The sequence below is a fragment of the Ranitomeya imitator genome, chromosome 10 (assembly GCF_032444005.1).
Source record: "Ranitomeya imitator isolate aRanImi1 chromosome 10, aRanImi1.pri, whole genome shotgun sequence".
Taxonomy (NCBI): Eukaryota; Metazoa; Chordata; class Amphibia; order Anura; family Dendrobatidae; genus Ranitomeya; species Ranitomeya imitator.
The window spans coordinates 146,556,289-146,580,929 of NC_091291.1; the positions used below are offsets into that span (position 1 = coordinate 146,556,289).

General features: G+C 50.4%; 1 protein-coding gene across 24 annotated transcripts in view; it reads right to left on the bottom strand.

Moving 5' to 3' along the window:
* Window positions 1–24,641, bottom strand: part of ARHGAP32 (Rho GTPase activating protein 32) — a 217,217-nt gene that overhangs the window by 64,931 nt on the left and 127,645 nt on the right. For 2 of the 24 annotated variants that reach the window (XM_069742889.1, XM_069742888.1), the window contains exon 1: window positions 8,426–8,701. The exons of 18 other annotated variants lie outside the window; for them this stretch is intronic. The gene's annotated coding sequence lies outside the window, so the exon portion shown is untranslated. Of the gene's footprint in view, window positions 1–8,425; window positions 8,702–24,641 lie in introns of those variants that run through there. 4 more of the 24 variants (XM_069742891.1, XM_069742887.1, XM_069742890.1 and 1 more) reach the window with 4 other exon arrangements.

The following is a 24,641-nucleotide window of genomic DNA, read 5'->3' on the forward strand; positions in this document are numbered from 1 at the left end:
AATTTGATAAAATAATCAAGAATAACCAAAACTGTGTCACGCAATAAGGTGCAAGTGCAAAAAGTGAAAATAGAGAACAATAGCAGGACGGTTTTAAAGAAACTTGCATTAAAAAAAATATACGGTATGTATTACAGAAAATAATGCTGATAATAAATATTACACGATTAGCGTCTCAAAAATAAAGTGTGAGTGCAAAAAAAGGGAGGGGCGTAAAATAAATGACTGTTTACAATATGTACTCAACTGGCTGGACCAGGGTCCTATAGATCCCGCACATGCAGTATAGTGAATGGGGGAACAAATCAATGATTATATTGCAGAAGTATAGCCAATATTAGCCGCCAGTAAATAAAATATGTTAACTCAACCAGTGAAGGAGCAATGTGCTATCTGGGTGTAGTGATCACTGTGCGGAGCACACCCCGACGTGCATTTCAGAACCTGTTCTTCGTCAGAGGGGTCCTACACTTGATGTTTTCACGCATTTCTTACTTAGCTCCGACATAGTGAGACGGAGGTGTCACAACCGCCACTCGTCAGGTTCCTGATGGGTGGCAGCGTTCACTACAACAAATCGTACTCCAGCAGGGACTGCACCCAGAGGTGCACACTGCTCCCGGTTCATGAAAAGTCACCAGTCTAGATGAATTGGGCACTTTGTATTTTTGTTGTTGTACAGAACCAATAAAACCAGTTACAACCAGTTATACCAAACCGGACTGTGCCTTAAGCGCCCATCTGACCGCGATCCCATGAGCCAATTCCAATTTTTTAAGTGGTTGGATTAGGGGATCACTTTCCAATTGCCGGGGTCCGACTCCTGGGAAGCCCACCGATCGAGAACCAGGGTTCTGATGCCTGTGAATGGAGCGGTGGTCGATCTTGTGAACGGCTGCTCCATTCACACGTGATTTCTTAAATATGAGAGTGGTGAGGGGTACGACCATGTAACCCTGAAAAGCAACTTGATGGCGGGGGTGGTTGTTACAGAACGTGGGCTGGTGGGGTTTGTGTGCCACGGCTGATGTTTGTCGCAGTCCGGCCCTGCAGTCGAGCCACGTGTGCAGCGAGTGGACGTTGTTCGTCACACCCTCCATCTGATGGTAAAGGTCTGCACACGTGACTTTCTTCCATGGCTTTAGTCCATCGTGTTTGGGCCCCTCTTTTAGTTAATGACTGGAGTGACTTCTACAAGTCACCCGGTGTGGCCCACAGCCCGTACAATAAGCCACCAATGCCCGGTGGATTCTGATTATACATTGGGTGAATCAGGGACGACATGCAGCAGCTCAGGCACAGGGACATTAATGCTGAGCAGCGAAGGAGCAAGGACGAGCCTCCAGCCATCAATTACTGGAGGTGCAAGGAGTCTTGAAGGGCAGCCTTGATCCTAGTGAGGAAGACACATCTTATGTAACGTCTCAGCTGACTGAGCTCAAACAACGAACAAATATTACCGAAATATGACCGTGAATATTAAAAACACAGACCACAGAGTGGATTACAGATGTATGATGAATAAATATGAGAAGCTGAGTCACTGCAGAATCCAGAGGACGTGCACAGACCACTGATCATACATGAGACCCCACTACACGACTCCCGGAGGAGCTCGTACACATCGTCCATTAGTGTCAGGACATTGGAGGCCGCACCGAGGAGCTCGTAAACATCGTCCATTAGTGTTAGGACATTGGAGGCCAAGGATGACGAGGAGCTCGTACACTGTCCATTAGTGTCAGGACATTGGAGGCTGCACCGAGGAACTAGTACACATCGTCCATTAGTGTTAGGACATTGGAGGCCAAGGATGACGAGGAGCTCGTACACATCGTCCATTAGTGTCAGGACATCGGAGGCTGCACCGAGGAACTAGTACACATCGTCCATTAGTGTCAGGACATCGGAGGCCGCACCGAGGAGAACCAGGAGCTCGTACACATCGTCCATTAGTGTCAGGACATCGGAGGCTGCACCGAGGAACTAGTACACATCGTCCATTAGTGTCAGGACATCGGAGGCCGCACCGAGGAGAACCAGGAGCTCGTACACATCGTCCATTAGTGTCAGGACATTGGAGGCCGCACCGAGGAGCTCGTACACATCGTCCATTAGTGTTAGGACATTGGAGGCCAAGGATGACGAGGAGCTCGTACACATCGTCCATTAGTGTCAGGACATCGGAGGCTGCACCGAGGAACTAGTACACATCGTCCATTAGTGTCAGGACATCGGAGGCCGCACCGAGGAGAACCAGGAGCTCGTACACATCGTCCATTAGTGTCAGGACATCGGAGGCTGCACCGAGGAACTAGTACACATCGTCCATTAGTGTCAGGACATCGGAGGCTGCACCGAGGAGAACCAGGAGCTCGTACACATCGTCCATTAGTGTCAGGACATTGGAGGCCGCACCGAGGAGCTCGTACACATCGTCCATTAGTGTTAGGACATTGGAGGCCAAGGATGACGAGGAGCTCGTACACATCGTCCATTAGTGTCAGGACATCGGAGGCTGCACCGAGGAACTAGTACACATCGTCCATTAGTGTTAGGACATTGGAGGCCAAGGATGACGAGGAGCTCGTACACATCGTCCATTAGTGTCAGGACATTGGAGGCCGCACCGAGGAGCTCGTACACATCGTCCATTAGTGTTAGGACATTGGAGGCCAAGGATGACGAGGAGCTCGTACACATCATCCATTAGTGTCAGGACATCGGAGGCTGCACCGAGGAACTAGTACACATCGTCCATTAGTGTTAGGACATTGGAGGCCAAGGATGACGAGGAGCTCGTACACATCGTCCATTAGTGTCAGGACATCGGAGGCCGCACCGAGGAGAACCAGGAGCTCGTACACATCGTCCATTAGTGTCAGGACATCGGAGGCTGCACCGAGGAACTAGTACACATCGTCCATTAGTGTCAGGACATCGGAGGCCGCACCGAGGAGAACCAGGAGCTCGTACACATTGTCCATTAGTGTCAGGACATCGGAGGCTGCACCGAGGAGAACCAGCAGCTCGTACACATCGTCCATTAGTGTCAGGACATCGGAGGCCGCACCGAGGAGAACCAGGAGCTCGTACACATTGTCCATTAGTGTCAGGACATCGGAGGCTGCACCGAGGAGAACCAGGAGCTCGTACACATCGTCCATTAGTGTCAGGACATCGGAGGCTGCACCGAGGAGAACCAGGAGCTCGTACACATCGTCCATTAGTGTCAGGACATCGGAGGCCACACCGAGGAGCTCGTACACATCGTCCATTAGTGTCAGGACATCGGAGGCCGCACCGAGGAACTAGTACACATCGTCCATTAGTGTTAGGACATTGGAGGCCGCACCGAGGAGCTCGTACACATCGTCCATTCGTGTTAGGACATTGGAGGCCAAGGATGACGAGGAGCTCGTACACATCGTCCATTAGTGTCAGGACATCGGAGGCTGCACCGAGGAACTAGTACACATCGTCCATTAGTGTCAGGACATCGGAGGCCGCACCGAGGAGAACCAGGAGCTCGTACACATCGTCCATTAGTGTCAGGACATCGGAGGCTGCACCGAGGAACTAGTACACATCGTCCATTAGTGTCAGGACATCGGAGGCCGCACCGAGGAGAACCAGGAGCTCGTACACATTGTCCATTAGTGTCAGGACATCGGAGGCTGCACCGAGGAGAACCAGGAGCTCATACACATCGTCCATTAGTGTCAGGACATCGGAGGCCGCACCGAGGAGAACCAGGAGCTCGTACACATTGTCCATTAGTGTCAGGACATCGGAGGCTGCACCGAGGAGAACCAGGAGCTCGTACACATCGTCCATTAGTGTCAGGACATCGGAGGCTGCACTGAGGAGAACCAGGAGCTCGTACACATTGTCCATTAGTGTCAGGACATCGGAGGCCACACCGAGGAGCTCGTACACATCGTCCATTAGTGTCAGGACATCGGAGGCCGCACCGAGGAACTAGTACACATCGTTCATTAGTGTTAGGACATTGGAGGCCGCACCGAGGAGCTCGTACACATCGTCCATTCGTGTTAGGACATTGGAGGCCAAGGATGACGAGGAGCTCATACACATCGTCCATTAGTGTCAGGACATCGGAGGCTGCACCGAGGAACTAGTACACATCGTCCATTAGTGTCAGGACATCGGAGGCCACACCGAGGAGAACCAGGAGCTCGTACACATTGTCCATTAGTGTCAGGACATCGGAGGCTGCACCGAGGAACTAGTACACATCGTCCATTAGTGTCAGGACATCGGAGGCCGCACCGAGGAGAACCAGGAGCTCGTACACATCGTCCATCAGTGTCAGGACATCGGAGGCCACACCGAGGAGCTCGTACACATCGTCCATTAGTGTCAGGACATCGGAGGCCGCACCGAGGAACTAGTACACATCGTCCATTAGTGTCAGGACATCGGAGGCCGCACCGAGGAGAACCAGGAGCTCGTACACATCGTCCATTAGTATCAGGACATCGGAGGCCACACCGAGGAGGACCAGGAACTCGTACACATCGTCCATTAGTGTAAGGACATCGGAGGCCACATCGAGGAGCTCGTACACATCGTCCATTAGTGTCAGGACATTGAAGGCCGAGGATGACGAGGAGCTCGTACACATCGTCCATTAGTGTCAGGACATTTGAGGCCGAGGATGACGAGGAGCTCGTACACATCGTCCATTAGTGTCAGGACATCGGAGGCCACACCGAGGAGGACCAGGAACTCGTACACATCGTCCATTAGTGTGAGGACATCGGAGGCCACATCGAGGAGCTCGTACACATCGTCCATTAGTGTCAGGACATTGGAGGCCGAGGATGACGAGGAGCTCACATCGTCCATTAGAGTTAGGACATCGGAGGCCGCACCAATGAGCTCGTACACATCATCCATTAGTGTCAGGACATCGGAGGCCGCACCGAGGACCTCGTACACATCGTCCATTAGTATTAGGACATCGGAGGCCGCACCGAGGAGCTCGCACACATCGTCCATTAGTGTCAGGACATTGGAGGCCGCACCAAGGAGCTCGTACACATCGTCCATTAGTGTCAGGACATTGGAGGCCGCACCGAGGAGCTCGCACACATCGTCCATTAGTGTCAGGACATCGGAGGCCACACCGAGGAGCTCGTACACATCGTCCATTAGTGTCAGGACATCGGAGGCAGCACCGAGGATGACGAGGAGCTCGTACACATCGTCCATTAGTGTCAGGACATTGGAGGCCGAGGATGACGAGGAGCTCGTACACATCGTCCATTTGTGTCAGGACATCGGAGGCCGCACCGAGGAGCTCGTACACATCGTCCATTAGTGTCAGGACATTGGAGGCCACACCGAGGAGGACCAGGAGCTCAAACACATCGTCCATTAGTGTAAGGACATCGGAGGCCACACCGAGGAGGACCAGGAGCTCGTACACATCGTCCATTAGTGTAAGGATATCGGAGGCCACACCGAGAAGGACCAGGAGCTCGTACACATCGTCCATTAGTGTCAGGACATCGGAGGCCGCACCGAGGAGCTTGTACACATCGTCCACTAGTGTCAGGACATCGGAGGCCACACCGAGGAGCTCGTACACATCGTCCATTAGTGTCAGGACATCGGAGGCCGCACCGAGGAGCTCGTACACATCGTCCATTAGTGTCAGGACATCAGAGGCCGCACCGAGGATGACGAGGAGCTCGTACACATCGTCCATTAGTGTCAGGACATCGGAGGCCGCACCGAAGAGCTCGTACACATCGTCCATTAGTGTCAGGACATCAGAGGCCGCACAGAGGAGCTCGTACACATCGTCCATTAGTGTCAGGACATCGGAGGCCGCACCGAAGAGCTCGTACACATCGTCCATTAGTGTCAGGACATCGGAGGCCGCACAGAGGAGCTCGTACACATCGTCCATTAGTGTCAGGACATCAGAGGCCGCACCGAGGATGACGAGGAGCTAATTTCCGGCCTTGATACAAACGTACCGATCTGACTGTTACAATTGTTTGGATGCAGCTGCTGACCAGATGCTGACAGTCCCTGATGGAGCCTTCATCTGCGGAGGGCGACCAGGCTCATATCAAACACTGCTCAGGGCTCCGATGACTGGAAGCCCCCACGTGAACGCTCAATGTTCTTTCTATATATCGAGCGATGTTACAGTCATCGGCCATCTCTGATAATCCGGCTGATGTGTGACAGGGGCAGGTCTGTCCTCGGCACATACTGGTGTACATGACTCCCTAATAATGTTACCACTGGTAATGCCGTCTGCAGGGACGTGACCGATGTTGATCTGAGAACTTCCCCAACTTGAGACCTCGCATAGGGAACGGCCAACGAATGTTTAATATTAAATTACCAAATCTCCATACAAATGTGTTCACAGAGCTGCGGAGACTAATGAAGTAAGGAGCCAAGAAGTATGAGCCGTGAGCCGGACAAACAGGCGAAAAATCAACACAAAGCTCTGAGCCCACGACAAACTTCCACTATGGAGGCATCAGGGAGAAGGGAACAAGCCTGAACGTGGGGACAATGGGGGGCAACATCTGCCAGTGAATGGTGTGGACTGCGCGAGAGAGCCAGAACGGAGGAAATCCCACTGCTTCTTGTATATGTGACCTCAACGTACAGCATCTCCTGCACATGGCGCCATCAGTCACAGAAGCAGGAAGCTTTCTACCCACAGCCGTTATTTTATATATGATATCGCCCTACACCTATACATACAATGACCATTCACTCCCATAGTAGAACAATGGCCGACAAGCAGGCCAGTGTGCCAGAGGCGTCAAACACTAATGGCCTGCACCAGTCTATGGGCGTGTAGACGCACACGCTGAACATACACCGTAATGTCAAGAGATCGGAGCCTAGTCTGTAAGAAACAGGCCGTGCCACACTCCAGCACCGAGTGGCAGGGATCCATCTTTACAGGTGGCGGGTGAGATACATGAATCGCAGATGTTCTCACCACCTCCGCTCCACACACTTCACACCTTTGATGAGTAATCGCCATCTCTGGGGTCCTCTCGTCACTAACGTCACTGCACCAGTCACCTGGAAAGCGGCAGCCAGGAGCGGGGCACATTACATGTTCACATGGGCACCGGTAATCAGGAGTGGACCCACAGCCACCATCAAACAAGAACCTGAACATCTGGGGACCAGGAGCCCAAAACCTGCAAACATGGAAACCGCTTGGGGTCATGTATCGATCTATTAGCCCTTCAATCCATGTCCATCAGCCTTTTTCCAGCCATTTCAGACTGATGACACCAGCAGAGGGTCAACTTAATCTTTTATTCTATGCCACCGACCAAGAAATCCGGCATTTTCATGGCGGATGAAGTGCAGACGCCATTGTGTATCAGGATCCTGACAGCACTGGCGTTCTGGCCCATGAAGAAGGGCGCTGTGACCGGGCAGGTGGGTAAGTGGATTAAGCAGATCAGGTTTGTCCTCAATGGTAGGAGCTGCCTCTAGAAATCCCCGCGTTACACAATTAACCTGTGATGTCCTGAATCCTCTGATGGCAGAAGCAGCTGGCAGATTTCCACCTTTACCTGAGCCGTCCAGAAGACGAATACCAATCACCGACACCAGACGGTAAGAAGGAGAGCGGTGATAACCGGCCTCAGACACAAAGCATCACTTCTCTGCACCAGCAAAAAACGGCCGACCGGGTCTGCTGAACCTCGGAGCCGTCCTCTGACCGCGCTCACTGCTCCAGATATTGCCTCCTTACTGTGGTATTAGGTGAATAAATAGCCCCGACGGACGGCGGCTGCAATCAATGGATCCCACAAGATTCCTGATGAACCCGGCCATGCACATCATGTACAATGCATCCATCACTCCACACAAGTCAGATCAGGCCTGCGACTGCCTGGAGATCATCCACAAGATGCGGGATCCATGAATCCCTATAGGACTAATATAAATAAGGGTACGAGAAGGATAAGAGGACACCTCCGAGAGTCGGCAGCGGGAGAATGTGCGGGGTGGGGAGAGTAAGATGGCACAGGATCAGAGATCCATATGGCAGCACTTGGTCTAAACTTCCAGTCTGAAGCACAGGAAATGATGACTAAATTGTTTAACCCTTTTGTGGCTGCAAAGAAATGAGCACATTCCCTCACATTCCACACAGGTCTCCGGGGTAACAGATAATCAGACACATGTGCGATCTCTCCCGGATCCCGAGAGGATTTCTGGGATCTGCACGGTCTACACACACCGCCTAAGAGGGCAGAGCGCCCGCTGGGTGCATTGTGCCGAGCCGGAGCCCTGGAGATGGATCCTTTGTTTCCCGGGATCTGCATCCTGCTGGAAGGAGGTGTATAGCATCTGATCATTACAGATAAAAACAAAGGCTGCGAGGGATGTCACTCACCTCCGGCACAGAGATGGGGGCACCTTGTGCAGGGCCCGGGTCTACGCTCTGGTGTCCGAGTCCCGGCTGCAGAAGACATTGGAGAAAGCAGAGACCATATGGAAGTCACGAATCTTCCGCTGCGTTATCCCCTCCATACAAATGGCCGGCAGCTCCGGGCTCCGAGCCTCCTGCGTCCTGTCTGCTGCCTGCACACCGGCAATTTCATGCTCAATTTCTACTACAGAAAATCAGCAGTGATCCTTTTCTCTTCTACTCGCTCCCTCTCTAGCTGGCAGCGGGGGTCCCGGAGGACACTCTCAGGAGCGGAGGAGAATCAGGGAGGGAGGGAGGATGGGAGGCGATAGTGAGGATGCTGCTCCGCTCCATCATGTTAGGATGCAGGATAGGAGCAGAGCCCACCATGGAGGAGGCAGGAGACGTAGTGAGGAGGCTGCTCCGCTCCATCATGTTAGGATGCAGGATAGGAGCAGAGCAGAGCCATGGAGGAGGCAGGAGCCGTAGTGAGGAGGCTGCTCCGCTCCATCATGTTAGGATGCAGGATAGGAGCAGAGCCCACCATGGAGGAGGCAGGAGACGTAGTGAGGAGGCTGCTCCGCTCCATCATGTTAGGATGCAGGATAGGAGCAGAGCCCACCATGGAGGAGGCAGGAGCCGTAGTGAGGAGGCTGCTCCGCTCCGTCATGTTAGGATGCAGGATAGGAGCAGAGCCCACCATGGAGGAGGCAGGAGCCGTAGTGAGGAGGCTGCTCCGCTCCGTCATGTTAGGATGCAGGATAGGAGCAGAGCCCACCATGGAGGAGGCAGGAGACGTAGTGAGGAGGCTGCTCCGCTCCGTCATGTTAGGATGCAGGATAGGAGCAGAGCCCACCATGGAGGAGGCAGGAGACGTAGTGAGGAGGCTGCTCCGCTCCATCATGTTAGGATGCAGGATAGGAGCAGAGCAGAGCCATGGAGGAGGCAGGAGCCGTAGTGAGGAGGCTGCTCCGCTCCATCATGTTAGGATGCAGGATAGGAGCAGAGCCCACCATGGAGGAGGCAGGAGCCGTAGTGAGGAGGCTGCTCCGCTCCGTCATGTTAGGATGCAGGATAGGAGCAGAGCCCACCATGGAGGAGGCAGGAGCCGTAGTGAGGATGCTGCTCCGCTCCATCATGTTAGGATGCAGGATAGGAGCAGAGCAGAACCATGGAGGAGGCAGGAGCCGTAGTGAGGAGGCTGCTCCGCTCCGTCATGTTAGGATGCAGGATAGGAGCAGAGCCCACCATGGAGGAGGTAGGAGCCGTAGTGAGGATGCTGCTCCGCTCCATCATGTTAGGATGCAGGATAGGAGCAGAGCCCACCATGGAGGAGGCAGGAGCCGTAGTGAGGATGCTGCTCCGCTCCGTCATGTTAGGATGCAGGATAGGAGCAGAGCCCACCATGGAGGAGGCAGGAGCCGTAGTGAGGAGGCTGCTCCGCTCCATCATGTTAGGATGCAGGATAGGAACAGAGCCCACCATGGAGGAGGCAGGAGCCGTAGTGAGGATGCTGCTCCGCTCCGTCATGTTAGGATGCAGGATAGGAGCAGAACCCACCATGGAGGAGGCAGGAGCCGTAGTGAGGATGCTGCTCCGCTCCATCATGTTAGGATGCAGGATAGGAGCAGAGCCCACCATGGAGGAGGCAGGAGCCGTAGTGAGGATGCTGCTCCGCTCCGTCATGTTAGGATGCAGGATAGGAGCAGAGCCCACCATGGAGGAGGCAGGAGCCGTAGTGAGGATGCTGCTCCGCTCCGTCATGTTAGGATGCAGGATAGGAGCAGAGCCCACCATGGAGGAGGCAGGAGCCGTAGTGAGGATGCTGCTCCGCTCCATCATGTTAGGATGCAGGATAGGAGCAGAGCAGAGCCATGGAGGAGGCAGGAGCCGTAGTGAGGATGCTGCTCCGCTCCGTCATGTTAGGATGCAGGATAGGAGCAGAGCCCACCATGGAGGAGGCAGGAGCTAGTGAGGAGGCTGCTCCGCTCCATCATGTTAGGATGCAGGATAGGAGCAGAGCCCACCATGGAGGAGGCAGGAGCCGTAGTGAGGAGGCTGCTCCGCTCCGTCATGTTAGGATGCAGGATAGGAGCAGAGCCCACCATGGAGGAGGCAGGAGCCGTAGTGAGGAGGCTGCTCCGCTCCATCATGTTAGGATGCAGGATAGGAGCAGAGCCCACCATGGAGGAGGCAGGAGCCGTAGTGAGGAGGCTGCTCCGCTCCGTCATGTTAGGATGCAGGATAGGAGCAGAGCCCACCATGGAGGAGGCAGGAGCCGTAGTGAGGAGGCTGCTCCGCTCCGTCATGTTAGGATGCAGGATAGGAGCAGAGCAGAGCCCACCATGGAGGAGGCAGGAGCCATAGTGAGGAGGCTGCTCCGCTCCGTCATGTTAGGATGCAGGATAGGAGCAGAGCCCACCATGGAGGAGGCAGGAGCCGTAGTGAGGATGCTGCTCCGCTCCGTCATGTTAGGATGCAGGATAGGAGCAGAGCCCACCATGGAGGAGGCAGGAGCCGTAGTGAGGATGCTGCTCCGCTCCGTCATGTTAGGATGCAGGATAGGAGCAGAGCCCACCATGGAGGAGGCAGGAGCCGTAGTGAGGATGCTGCTCCGCTCCATCATGTTAGGATGCAGGATAGGAGCAGAGCAGAGCCATGGAGGAGGCAGGAGCCGTAGTGAGGATGCTGCTCCGCTCCGTCATGTTAGGATGCAGGATAGGAGCAGAGCCCACCATGGAGGAGGCAGGAGCTAGTGAGGAGGCTGCTCCGCTCCATCATGTTAGGATGCAGGATAGGAGCAGAGCCCACCATGGAGGAGGCAGGAGCCGTAGTGAGGAGGCTGCTCCGCTCCGTCATGTTAGGATGCAGGATAGGAGCAGAGCCCACCATGGAGGAGGCAGGAGCCGTAGTGAGGAGGCTGCTCCGCTCCATCATGTTAGGATGCAGGATAGGAGCAGAGCCCACCATGGAGGAGGCAGGAGCCGTAGTGAGGAGGCTGCTCCGCTCCGTCATGTTAGGATGCAGGATAGGAGCAGAGCCCACCATGGAGGAGGCAGGAGCCGTAGTGAGGAGGCTGCTCCGCTCCGTCATGTTAGGATGCAGGATAGGAGCAGAGCAGAGCCCACCATGGAGGAGGCAGGAGCCGTAGTGAGGAGGCTGCTCCGCTCCGTCATGTTAGGATGCAGGATAGGAGCAGAGCCCACCATGGAGGAGGCAGGAGCCGTAGTGAGGAGGCTGCTCCGCTCCGTCATGTTAGGATGCATAGTAGGGAGATGCGCACAGGGGACGTCTTTGGCAGCATAGAAGATGGGAGCAGCTGAAACGAGAGCTCGTCTGTTTGCGGGGGGCAATGATGTAACAACTTACATATATTTGTATTTCTAAAGTTGCGCCCATCTTTAACGCTCGGTATTGGTTCCAACAGCTTCAGAAGACGGGAGCGTTTTCCAGTGCTGGCAGTGAGCAGGGCTGTGTGTGGAGGGGGCTGGTTTAGCTACTGAGATGTGCAGTCAGCCAGCCCCCTCAGACACATCACTGCTGACATGAAACGCTCCTCTGTGTGAAGCTTAGGCCAGAAGAGGACCTGCCGGACCACCCTTATGGCGGAGAATCTGGACGTACATTAGTAAGTGGCATGGATGCGTTTTAGGAGCACAGATAAGGATGGCTGCATTGGAGGTCTACTGCTCCTGGACCATCAGCTCATCGTTACCTGGACAGTCTGGGCGCAGGACAGGTCCATCAAATGCTTATTGTCTCCATACTATACATGCAGAGACACTAGTAGTAGAGGACGCCATCACGCTGAACGGGCTGCAGTAAAGGACAAGCCTGGTTTTCTAAAATGGTTCTTTATTGTCCCCAGTAGTTGACAAGGACCCTCCACATGGATCTCATCCAACCATTAAGGGGAACCTGTCACCCCCAAAATCGCGGGTGAGGTAAGCTTACCGGCATCAGGGGCTTATCTCCAGCATTCTGTAATGCTGTAGATAAGCCCCCCGATGTAACCTGAAAGAGGAGAAAAAGGGGTTAGATTATACTCACCCAGGGGCGGTCCGGTCTGATGGGTGTCTCAGGTCCGCTCCGGCACCTCCAATCTTTTTACAATGACGTCCTCTTCTGGTCTTCACGCTGCGGCTCCGGCGCAGGGGTACTTTATCTCCCTGTTGAGGGCAGAGCAAAGTACTGCAGTGCGCAGGAGCTGGGCCTCTCTGACCTTTCCGATGCCTGAGCACTGCGGTACTTTGCTCTGCCCTCAACAGGACAGATCAGTACTCCCGGGCCGGAGCCGCGGCGTGAAAACAAGAAGAGGACGTCATGGAATGAAGATTGGAGGTGCCGGAGCGGACCTGAGACACCCATCGGACTGGACCGCCCCTGGCTGAGTATAATCTAACCTCTTTTTCTCCTCTTTCAGGATACATCGGGGGCTTATCTACAGCATTACAGAATGCAGTACAGAATGCTGGAGATAAGCCCCTGATGACGGTGGGCTTAGCTCACCCTCGATATTGGGGGTGACAGGTTCCCTTTAAGATGGTCCAGGAGGTCAACGCTACAAGTCTGAGAATTAAGAAAATAATTGTGCTACATAAAACCAAAGTATTCTTTTATTAGTGGATTTTTACAGTATAGGGGGTAATGGGACAGGACAGCAATGAAGGGAAAGGAAGGTAACCGAACACAGGAAGAGAAGAAAGGGGTTAGGGAGGAAGAGGAGAGAAGGAAAAAGTATTCGTTTATAACTATTGCTGGATCCAGAGCAAAAAACCCTCAACGTAAGCAGCTGCATTGTGACGGAGCAGCCGAGCGATGCCCCCAAGGGCGGGTGTAGATGTGTGGCCAGTGGGTGAGTCAGCTCCTGGCAGCCAAGTTTCCATTCTTCGTGCCATGTCAGCTCTGGTGGTTTCATCCTCAGGAGTACAATGACGTTACTCTACAACCAGTAGAGAGTCGCTCCAAAATCCTCGTGATCAGAGCAGGGCCGCTCTATCTACATGGCAGCAAATATCAAGACGCGGATGGACCTACTGCAGCAAAGTCCGATCCCCGCAGCAGAGTCCGCTCCCCACAGCAGAGGCCGCTCCCCACAGCAGAGTCCACTCCCCACAGCAGAGGCCGCTCCCTGCAGCAGAGTCCACTCCCCACAGCAGAGTCCGCTCCCCACAGCAGAGTCCGCTCCCCACAGCAGAGGCCGCTCCCCACAGCAGAGTCCACTCCCCACAGCAGAGTCCGCTCCCCACAGCAGAGTCCGCTCCCCACAGCAGAGTCCGCTCCCTGCAGAAGAGGCCGCTTCCCACAGCAGAGGCCGCTTCCCACAGCAGAGGCCGCTTCCCACAGCAGAGTCCGCTCCCCACAGCAGAGTCCGCTCTCCGCAGCAGTCTCCGCTCCCCGCAGCAGAGTCCGCTGTTGTGAATTCTGCTTTTGGGTTCCCTCCAGTGGTCATAGGTGGTAATGCAGTTGTCCCTGAGTTGCAATCCTGGTCAGGTGTTTCTGCTGATTGCAGTTCTGACTGGGGTATTTAGGTTTGCAGGATTCATTAGTCCTTGCCAGTTGTCCATGGTTCTGGGAGGTTTTGGATCTTTGTCTGGTTCCTCCTGCCTTGCTGCCAATTCAGCAAAGATAAGTGTCTGGTTTTTGTTTCTGTGGCACACATGCTGTGTGCTTAATAATTCTGTGCTATTCATTTGTTTTCTCTTGTCCAGCTTAGATTGTATCAGTGTTTTCTCAGTCTTGTTGGATTCTCTGGAGTTGCAGATATACGCTCCACATCTTTAGTTAGATGGTGGAGTTTTTTGTATTTTCTGCTGTGGATATTTTTGGAAGGATTTTAATACTGACCGCTTAGTATTCTGTCCTATCCTTTCCTATTTTAGCTAGAGTGGCCTCTTTTGCGAAATCCTGTTTCCTGCCTGCGTGTGTCTTTTCCTCTACTACTCAGTCAATATTTGTGGGGGGCTGCCTATCCTTTGGGGTTCTGCTCTGAGGCAAGGTAGAAATTCCTATTTCCATCTATAGGGGTATTTAGTCCTCCGGCTGTGACGAGGTGTCTAGGTGTGTTAGGTACACCCCACGGCTACTTCTAGTTGCGGTGCTAAGTTCAGGATTTGCGGTCAGTACAGTTACACTAACTCCAGAGAAAGTTCCATGCGGCTCCAAGGTCACCGGATCATAACAGTACAACTGGCCAATAATGAGCTAAAAATGCATCTCAGAAGAAGGGAAGAAAGGGGTTGAGCCATTTTTTTTTTCCGCACTCTGTTTTGTCTTCTCTTTCCTCTTTTTCTCTGGGTGGCTGAGGAGTCTTGTACTAGCATGGATATTCGGGAATTAGCTTCTCGTGTGGACCAGCTTGCTGCTAGGGTACAGGGTATTTCTGATTATATTGTTCAGACTCCTGTTTTAGAACCGAAGATTCCTACTCCTGATTTGTTTTTTGGTGACAGGTCCAAATTTTTGAGTTTTAAAAACAACTGTAAACTGCTTTTTGCTCTGAGACCTCGATCCTCTGGTGATTCCATTCAGCAGGTTAAAATGATCATCTCCCTGCTGCGTGGCGATCCACAGGATTGGGTATTTTCCTTGGAATCTGGGAATCCGGCTTTGCTTAATGTAGACTCCTTTTTTCAGGCTTTAGGTTTATTATATGATGAACCTAATTCTGTGGATCAAGCGGAGAAGACCTTGTTGGCCCTGTCTCAGGGTCAAGAGGCAGCAGAATTGTATTGTCAGAAATTTAGAAAATGGTCTGTGTTGACTAAATGGAATGACTAAATGGAATGAGGATTATTTAGTCTAGAAAAAAAGACGACTGAGGGGCGATCTAATAACCATGTATAAGTATATAAGGGGACAATACAAATATCTCGCTGAGGATCTGTTTATACCAAGGAAGGTGACGGGCACAAGGGGGCATTCTCTGCGTCTGGAGGATAGAAGGTTTTTCCACCAACATAGAAGAGGATTCTTTACTGTTAGGGCAGTGAGAATCTGGAATTGCTTGCCTGAGGAGGTGGTGATGGCGAACTCAGTCGAGGGGTTCAAGAGAGGCCTGGATGTCTTCCTGGAGCAGAACAATATTGTATCATACAATTATTAGGTTCTGTAGAAGGACGTAGATCTGGGGATTTATTATGATGGAATATAGGCTGAACTGGATGGACAAATGTCTTTTTTCGGCCTTACTATGTTACTATGTATGTTACTATGATGCTTTGGCAGCAATTTTCAGAAAGGGTCTTTCTGAATCCGTTAAAGATGTTATGGTGGGGTTTCCCACGCCTTTCGGTCTGAGTGATTCTGTCTCTGGCCATTCAGATTGATCGGCGCTTGCGGGAGCGCAGAACTGTGCGCGCTGTGGCGTTGTCCTCAGAGCAAATTCCTGAGCCAATGCAGTGTGATAGAATTCTGTCTAGAACGGAACGACAAGGTTTCAGACGTCAGAATAGGTTGTGTTATTATTGTGGCGACGCTTCTCATGTCATTTCTGTCTGCCCTAAGCGGACAAAGAGGATCGCCAGTTCATTTACCATCAGTACTGTACAACCTAAATTTCTGTTATCGGTGTCCTTGATCTGCTCATTGTCATCATTTTCTGTCATGGCGTTTGTGGATTCAGGCGCCGCCTTGAACTTAATGGACTTTGAGTTTGCCAGGCGTTGTGGTTTTCCCTTGCAGCCTTTGCAGAACCCTATTCCTTTAAGGGGCATTGATGCTACACCCTTGGCTAAAAATAAGCCCCAGTTTTGGACATGGGTGGCCATGCGCATGGCGCCAGCCCATCAGGAAGATTGTCGATTTCTGGTGTTGCATAATTTGCATGATGCTATTGTGCTGGGTTTTCCGTGGTTGCAGGTACATAATCCTGTGTTGGACTGGAAGTCTATGTCTGTGACTAGTTGGGGTTGTCAGGGGATTCATATTGATGTTCCATTGATGTCAATCTCCTCTTCTTCCTCTTCTGAAATTCCTAAGTTTTTGTCTGATTTTCAGGATGTATTTGATGAGCCCAAGTCCAGTTCCCTTCCACCGCACAGGGACTGTGATTGTGCTATTGACTTGATTCCAGGCTGTAAGTTTCCTAAGGGCCGACTTTTCAACCTGTCTGTACCTGAACATACCGCCATGCGGAATTATATTAAGGAGTCTTTGGCGAAAGGGCATATTCGGCCATCTTCTTCACCGTTGGGAGCGGGATTTTTTTTTGTTGCTAAGAAGGATGGCTCCTTGAGAGCCTGTATTGATTATCGCCTCTTGAATAAGATCACGGTCAAGTTTCAATACCCTTTACCTTTGCTTTCTGATTTGTTTGCTAGGATTAAGGGGGCTAGTTGGTTTACTAAGATTGACCTTCGAGGGGCATATAATCTTGTTCGTATTAAGCAGGGTGATGAATGGAAAACTGCGTTTAATACGCCTGAAGGTCATTTTGAATATCTTGTGATGCCATTCGGGCTCACTAATGCTCCATCTGTTTTTCAGTCCTTCATGCATGATATCTTCCGGACTTATCTTGATAAATTCTTGATTGTATATTTGGACGATATTTTGATTTTTTCCGATGATTGGGAGTCTCATGTGCAACAGGTCAGGATGGTATTTCAGATCCTTCGTGACAATGCCCTGTTTCTGAAAGGGTCTAAGTGTCTCTTTGGGGTGCAGAAGGTTTCTTTTTTGGGCTTCATTTTTTCTCCCTCATCTATGGAGATGGACCCGGTTAAGGTTCAGGCCATTCATGATTGGATTCAGCCCACATCCGTGAAGAGCCTTCAGAAATTTTTGGGTTTTGCAAATTTTTATCGCCATTTCATTGCTAATTTTTCCAGCGTGGTTAAACCCTTGACCGATTTAGATGAAGAAAGGCGCTGATGTGGCGAATTGGTCCTCTGCGGCTGTCACTGCCTTTCAGGAGCTTAAACGCCGATTTACTTCTGCTCCGGTGTTGCGCCAACCGGATGTTTCTCTTCCGTTTCAGGTTGAGATTGACGCTTCCGAGATTGGGGCAGGGGCCGTTTTGTCTCAGAGGGATCCTGTTGGTTCCTTGATGAAACCGTGTGCCTTCTTTTCCCGTAAGTTTTCGCCTGCTGAACGAAATTATGATGTCGGCAATCGGGAGTTGTTGGCTATGAAGTGGGCGTTTGAGAAGTGGCGACATTGGCTTGAGGCAGCTAAGCACCGTATCGTGGTCTTGCCCGATCATAAGAATCTGATTTACCTCGAGTCTGCCAAACGGTTGAATCCTAGACAGGCTCGATGGTCCTTGTTTTTTCCCGTTTTGATTTCGTAGTTTCGTATCTTCCTGGTTCTAAGAATATTAAGGCTGATGCCCTCTCTAGGAGTTTTTTGCCTGATTCTCCTGAGGTCCTTGAACCGGTCGGCATTCTGAAAGAAGGGGTGGTCCTTTCTGCCATTTCCCCTGATTTACGACGGGTTCTTCAGGAATTTCAGGCTGACAGACCTGACCGCTGTCCAGTGGGGAAACTGTTTGTTCCTGACAGATGGACTAGTAGAGTGATTTCTGAGGTTCACTGTTCTGTGTTGGCTGGTCATCCTGGTATTTTTGGTACCAGAGATTTGGTTGGTAGGTCCTTTTGGTGGCCTTCTTTGTCACGTGATGTGCGTTCTCTTGTGCAGTCCTGTGGGACTTGTGCGCGGGCCAAGCCTTGTTGTTCCCGTGCTAGTGGGTTGCTTTTGCCATTGCCAGTCCCCGAGAGGCCCTGGACGCATATTTCTATGGATTTTATTTCTGATCTTCCGGTTTCCCAGAAAATGTCGGTTATCTGGGTTGTTTGTGACCGGTTCTCTAAGATGGTTCATTTGGTGCCTTTGCCTAAATTGCCTTCCTCTTCTGATTTGGTTCCTTTGTTTTTTCAGCATGTGGTTTGTCTGCATGGTATTCTGGAGAATATTGTGTCCGACAGAGGTTCCCAGTTTGTTTCTAGGTTTTGGCGGGCCTTTTGTGCTAGGCTGGGCATTGATTTGTCTTTTTCTTCTGCTTTTCATCCTCAGACAAATGGCCAGACCGAGCGAACTAATCAGACTTTGGAGACTTATTTGAGATGCTTTGTGTCTGCTGATCAGGATGATTGGGTGGCCTTCTTGCCATTGGCCGAGTTTGCCCTTAATAATTGGGCTAGTTCGGCTACTTTGGTTTCGCCTTTCTTTTGTAATTTTGGTTTTCATCCTCGTTTTTTTTCTGGGCAAGTTGAGCCTTCTGACTGTCCTGGTGTGGATTCTGTGGTTGAGAGGTTGCAGCAGATTTGGGCTCATGTGGTGGACAATTTGGTGTTGTCTCAGGAGGAGGCTCAACGTTTTGCTAACCGTTGTCGGTGTGTTGGTTCCCGGCTTCGGGTCGGGGATCTGGTCTGGTTGTCTTCCGGTCATGTTCCTATGAAGGTTTCTTCCCCTAAGTTTAAGCCTCGGTTTGTTGGTCCTTATAGGATTTCTGAGATTATTAATCCGGTGTCTTTTCGTCTGGCGCTTCCGGCCTCTTTTGCTATCCATAATGTCTTCCATAGATCTTTATTGCGGACATATGTGGTGCCCGTTATTCCCTCTGTTGATCCTCCAGCCCCTTTGTTGGTTGATGGAGAGTTGGAGTATGTGGTTGAGAAGATTTTGGATTCTCGTTTTTCGAGGCGGAGGCTTCAGTACCTTGTCAAATGAAGGGGTTATGGCTAGGAGGATAATTCTTGGGTTTTTGCCTCTGATGTCCATGCTGCTGATTTGGTTCGTGCCTTTCATCTGGCTCGTCCTGATCGTCCTGGGGGCCCTGGTGAGGGTTCGGTGACCCTTCCTCAAGGGGGGGTACTGTTGTGAATTCTGCTTTTGGGTTCCCTCCAGTGGTTGTAGGTGGTAATGCAGTTGTCCCTGAGTTGCAGTCCTGATCAGGTGTTTCTGCTGATTGCAGTTCTGACTGGGGTATTTAGGTTTGCAGGATTCATTAGTCCTTGCCAGTTATCCATGGTTCTGGGAGGTTTTGGATCTTTGTCTGGCTCCTACCTTGCTGCCAATTCAGCAAAGATAAGTGTCTGGTTTTTGTTTCTGTGGCACACATGCTGTGTGCTTAATAATTCTGTGCTATTCATTTGTTTTCTCTTGTCCAGCTTAGACTGTGTCAGTGTTTTCTCAGTCTTGTTGGATTCTCTGGAGTTGCAGATATACGCTCCACATCTTTAGTTAGATGGTGGAGTTTTTTGTATTTTCTGCTGTGGATATTTTTGGAAGGATTTTAATACTGACCGCTTAGTATTCTGTCCTATCCTTTTCTATTTTAGCTAGAGTGGCCTCTTTTGCGAAATCCTGTTTCCTGCCTGCGTGTGTCTTTTCCCCTGCTACTCACAGTCAATATTTGTGGGGGGCTGCCTATCCTTTGGGGTTCTGCTCTGAGGCAAGGTAGAAATTCCTATTTCCATCTATAGGGGTATTTAGTCCTCCGGCTGTGTCGAGGTGTCTAGGATTTGTTAGGCACACCCCACGGCTACTTCTAGTTGCGGTGCTAAGTTCAGGATTTGCGGTCAGTACAGTTACACTAACTCCAGAGAAAGTTCCATGCGGCTCCAAGGTCACTGGATCATAACAGTCCGCTCCCCGCAGCAAAGTCCGCTCCCCGCAGCAGAGCCTCTGGGAGCAGGTTAAGGTGCTACGGAGTCTGCACACCATGACAGCTGACAAAACTGCTTCATATGAGTATTTTTGACGTCTTCCTTGATCGGTCTTTTTTCTTCACGTCAGAGATTTGTAGACAGAGGTTTCTGCCTCCTGTGAGGGAATGATCATTGAGGACAGAGGGGAAAACAAATCTGTTGTAACCATGTAATTGTTTTACTACTTGGTACAACATGAGCCCAAGATCATGAGTTGCCCCTCCAAAAACATGAAACTGGAGCTGGTAATGGAGAGAGGCGCTGGAGAGTCCATGGAGTGCACAGAGTAGACGGACCCTCGGAAACCCGTCCTCCCAGTCCAGTATCGGGGACACCATTAATGGCAACACGTTCCAGACCGGTCTCAGAGGGGGCATCTGGAATAGGAGATGGAACAGTCTAGAGACCAGACATGGACACAGTACGAGACCACTGTGTCAGGCCCCCGGTGTGCAGACATGATGTGGGCGCAGACCCCCTGCATCCACAAAGGGATGAAAATGCAATGATCCCGAGTGTCCCTGCACCTACAGAGAGGCTGAGGAGGGGGTCCGGGATATGAGGAGTACCACCACCATGCTAGACAGAGTGTATGGATTACGCCGGCATTCTGGATCACTGCCAGCCTACAGAGACTATGGCGGCTATTCTACATTATTACAGGGGGTGGGATTCCACATACAACGGCTGACCTGCATCATCACTTCAGGGACCACATAATTATTCAATGCTTCATCATTATAGGGTCTTTACTAATTAATAGAGCCGTCTGGCTGTTATGACCTGCTGAAAACATGATGCATAGTCTCCAGATCACCAAAACTCTTGGGTTGACAAGAGAGTGGTCCAAAAAGTAAAGAAGCCCCCAAGATAATGTTTTCATTAAATGTGTGTATTTTTATGGTGTGAAGTGTGAGCTTATTAATATACTCCTCTACCACCGCTCTCCGGATCCCGCGCTGTTCTCTGCGTGACCCAGAAGTGGCTTTTACAATACAAAGTTATGTTCACACGCTGCGTTTTTTTGCTGCATATTTTTTATGCAAATTTTCAACTGTGTTTCACAGAGCCAGCAAAGTCTATGAGATTTCAGAAATATCATGCAGAGCTTGGTTTTGCAGAATGCAGAATGTCACCACTTTCAGAATTTTTCACCCATTGAAAGCAATGGGCAAGTGCAAAAAGGCAGTTATTTTATTGCTGCATTTTCAGAGACACAATCTTATGAAGTTGAATCAGATTTTTTTTATGCACTAAAATTTACCAGCACGCACAAGAGACAAATGTACCCTGACAAAAACTAAGGAAAATCTGCTTTTTGCAAGCAGCTTAAACGTTGCACACAAAAAAATGCAGCAAAAATGCAAAGTGTGAACATAGCATAAGTCTATGGAGCAACGAGACTCCATAGACCTACATTGTAAGTGTAAAAGAGACTTCCAGGTCCAATGTGGAGCGAGACGTACAGTCTGATGCGCGGTGACATCACCGAGAAGAGGCGCACAACGGCGCTGGATACCGGAGACGGTGGTGGTAGGCGAGAATATCAATACACTCAAGACTACACTACATGCACATATATACTTATGTAAAGAAACAAATTCATGGCGCTGCTTCTCAAGAACTCCTGAGCACAAACCTGAAGAAGAACACAAAATCAGTGACTGTTCCTAGCAGAGCTGTGGAGGCCGTGAGCCAAACCACCACTCTGACTCCTCAGTTTCCCCGACTTCCAACTCCATAGCACTGCCTCATTACTGAGCATGTACATAAAGATTCATCTCAACTACAGGCCGAGCTCAGGAACAGGACAGAACATTTATAGGACATTTCAGAACTTTCCCAAATTATTATGAAAACATTTACAGCACATCCTGCACTGAACCACTGAACCCAATTTATTATATATTTTGTGAGTCGGGAGTCGCTCCATTTTATGTCGCCTCCACAGTCCTGGTTCCTGGAGATACTGCTGGAAGCAACGTTACAGGAGCACCAGCTACACAACCTGGACACGCTAGAAAGAAGAGACCGTCACCAGAGTCCTGAGGAGGTAGCTGATCGAAAATCCACACGTGACTGCAAAACGCATGCAGTGAGATTTAGTGGCAGTGGGCACCAATGTCTGAGTTTGCACAATCAGGTGGATTCTGAAGGTCTCCATGCCAGACTTCCATGACATCACCTCTACTGACACAAAAGCATAAAAAAAACGACACCTTCAATATACACAGAACCAAGGAAATAACCACACAAGTCCTGGGATCATATTCTGGGGCTTCATCAGAGATATGTCATGAGGAGGAAGAGTGCAGAAAATGCTGAAAGGAACACCCTGCCTACAGTGAAGCATGGTAGAGGCACGGTGATGTCTACAGTGGAGCATGGTGGAGGCTCGGTGATGTCTACAGTGAAGCACAGCAGGAGCTCAGTGGTATCTAAAATGAAGCACGACAGGGGTGCCTACAGTGGAGACTCGGTGAGGCCTATAGTGAAGCATGGTGGTAGCTTGGTGCTGGAATATTCCAGTGTACAGTTTAAAAAAAAAAGTGATTATTCGAGATTAATATCACAGCCAGAATGTACGGGGGAGGGGAGAAAGATTCCGGATTAATAAACCAGCATAAATACAGTTAAGTGATCAATCATTTGCTCTGTATTCCCCTTATGCATGTGTCACAACTCTAAGCATCCTGCAGCCATATACTGCTTCTCCATGGCTGGTATACATCTACACTAATATTCTGCCACTTGTTATGTCCCATCTGTGGCATGAGTCATGGAATGAGAGTAACAATGACGCATATTTTTTATAATGCACATAACCTTGCTGTTCGCCTGCCACGTGGCCACACACTGTGTAAAATGACTACTATGTGGAGGAGAGGCAGAGCGGCGAAGGACTAAGGAAATATGCAGCACATAGTGGGGCAAAACGTCCTGGTAAGAATCACATATGGCTGAAAATTCTCTACTTCCATGAGATGGAGCGGAGCTGTGGTTCACTGATAGAGTTAATGGCCATGCAGCAGTTAGTCAGCGAGGCTTCACAACAGCAATAGTGGAGAAGGAAACCGGAATTCCCTGGCATCAAGCACGGAAACCTTTTCACTGTGAAATACTTCCCTTTCCTGGCCGGAGCCACTCCCGGCTTCTCCCATTCACTCACTGCCTGGTATGAAACAGACGAGTCTTCCATATCTCCCGAGTCACGACTAACCCGGACCAGAGAGAAAACCGAACCATGTGGACCAGACAAAAAGCATCACAAAAAGCAAAGGGTGAAACAACAATAACGCTTCTGTAAAGATAAAATAAGCCCCACACAGCAAATCTATAGTAAACCAGCCGCTCATAGACAAACCCTGCCGAAGTGCCTTATTACAGCAGCAACAAAAAAAACAACATGAAGGAAAAATCAGAGAAAGCATTAGATGCAGACGGTGTTGGGGCAAACAGTTTGGTTTCAGAGGTTTTATTTCTCCATTTCTATATATCAAGTTACAAATCACTGTAGTAACACAAGTGTCACTTGTGCGGTGGAAGGGGCTCATCTGCCGGACGTCACAGATCTGACACTATTCTGCAAAATAAGCCCCAGGATTCTGGATTACAGACAATGTAGCTCCAACTTGCAATATTGTGTCACAGAAATTAAAACAATGGTATTAACTAGTCTACAAATCATTTCCGGGAAAAGCACGTAACATCTGCATTGTCCAAAATAACAAATTATTGCTCACATTTACCTTCATATAAGCTACTGATGCCATCAGTTATAACATGGAAATCTCTAGCACCGAGGATCATATGTGGATGACACTGAGGGAGGCGACAATATCAGAAAAACAAGACGGAAAGTTGCCAATAACCAGGAAAACACAATGGAGAGATGCCAATATCAGGAGAACACGAAGGAGAGATGCCAATATCAGAAGAACACGAAGGAGAGAGGCCAATATCAGGAGAACACGAAGGAGAGATGCCAATATCAGACGAACACGAAGGAGAGATGCCAATATCAGGAGAACACGAAGGAGAGATGCCAATATCAGACGAACACAAAGGAGAGATGCCAATATCAGGAGAACACGAAGGAGAGATGCCAATATCAGAAGAACACGAAGGAGAGATGCCAATATCAGGAGAACACGAAGGAGAGATGCCAATATCAGAAGAACACGAAGGAGAGAGGCCAATATCAGAACACGAAGGAGAGATGCCAATATCAGACGAACACAAAGGAGAGATGCCAATATCAGGAGAACACGAAGGAGAGATGCCAATATCAGAAGAACACGAAGGAGAGATGCCAATATCAGAGGAACACGAAGGAGAGATGCCAATATCAGAGGAACACGAAGGAGAGATGCCAATATCAGAGGAACACAAAGGAGAGAGGCCAATATCAGAGGAACACAAAGGAGAGAGGCCAATATCAGAGGAACACAAAGGAGAGAGGCCAATATCAGAAGAACACGAAGGAGAGATGCCAATATCAGAAGAACACGAAGGAGAGATGCCAATATCAGAAGAACACGAAGGAGAGA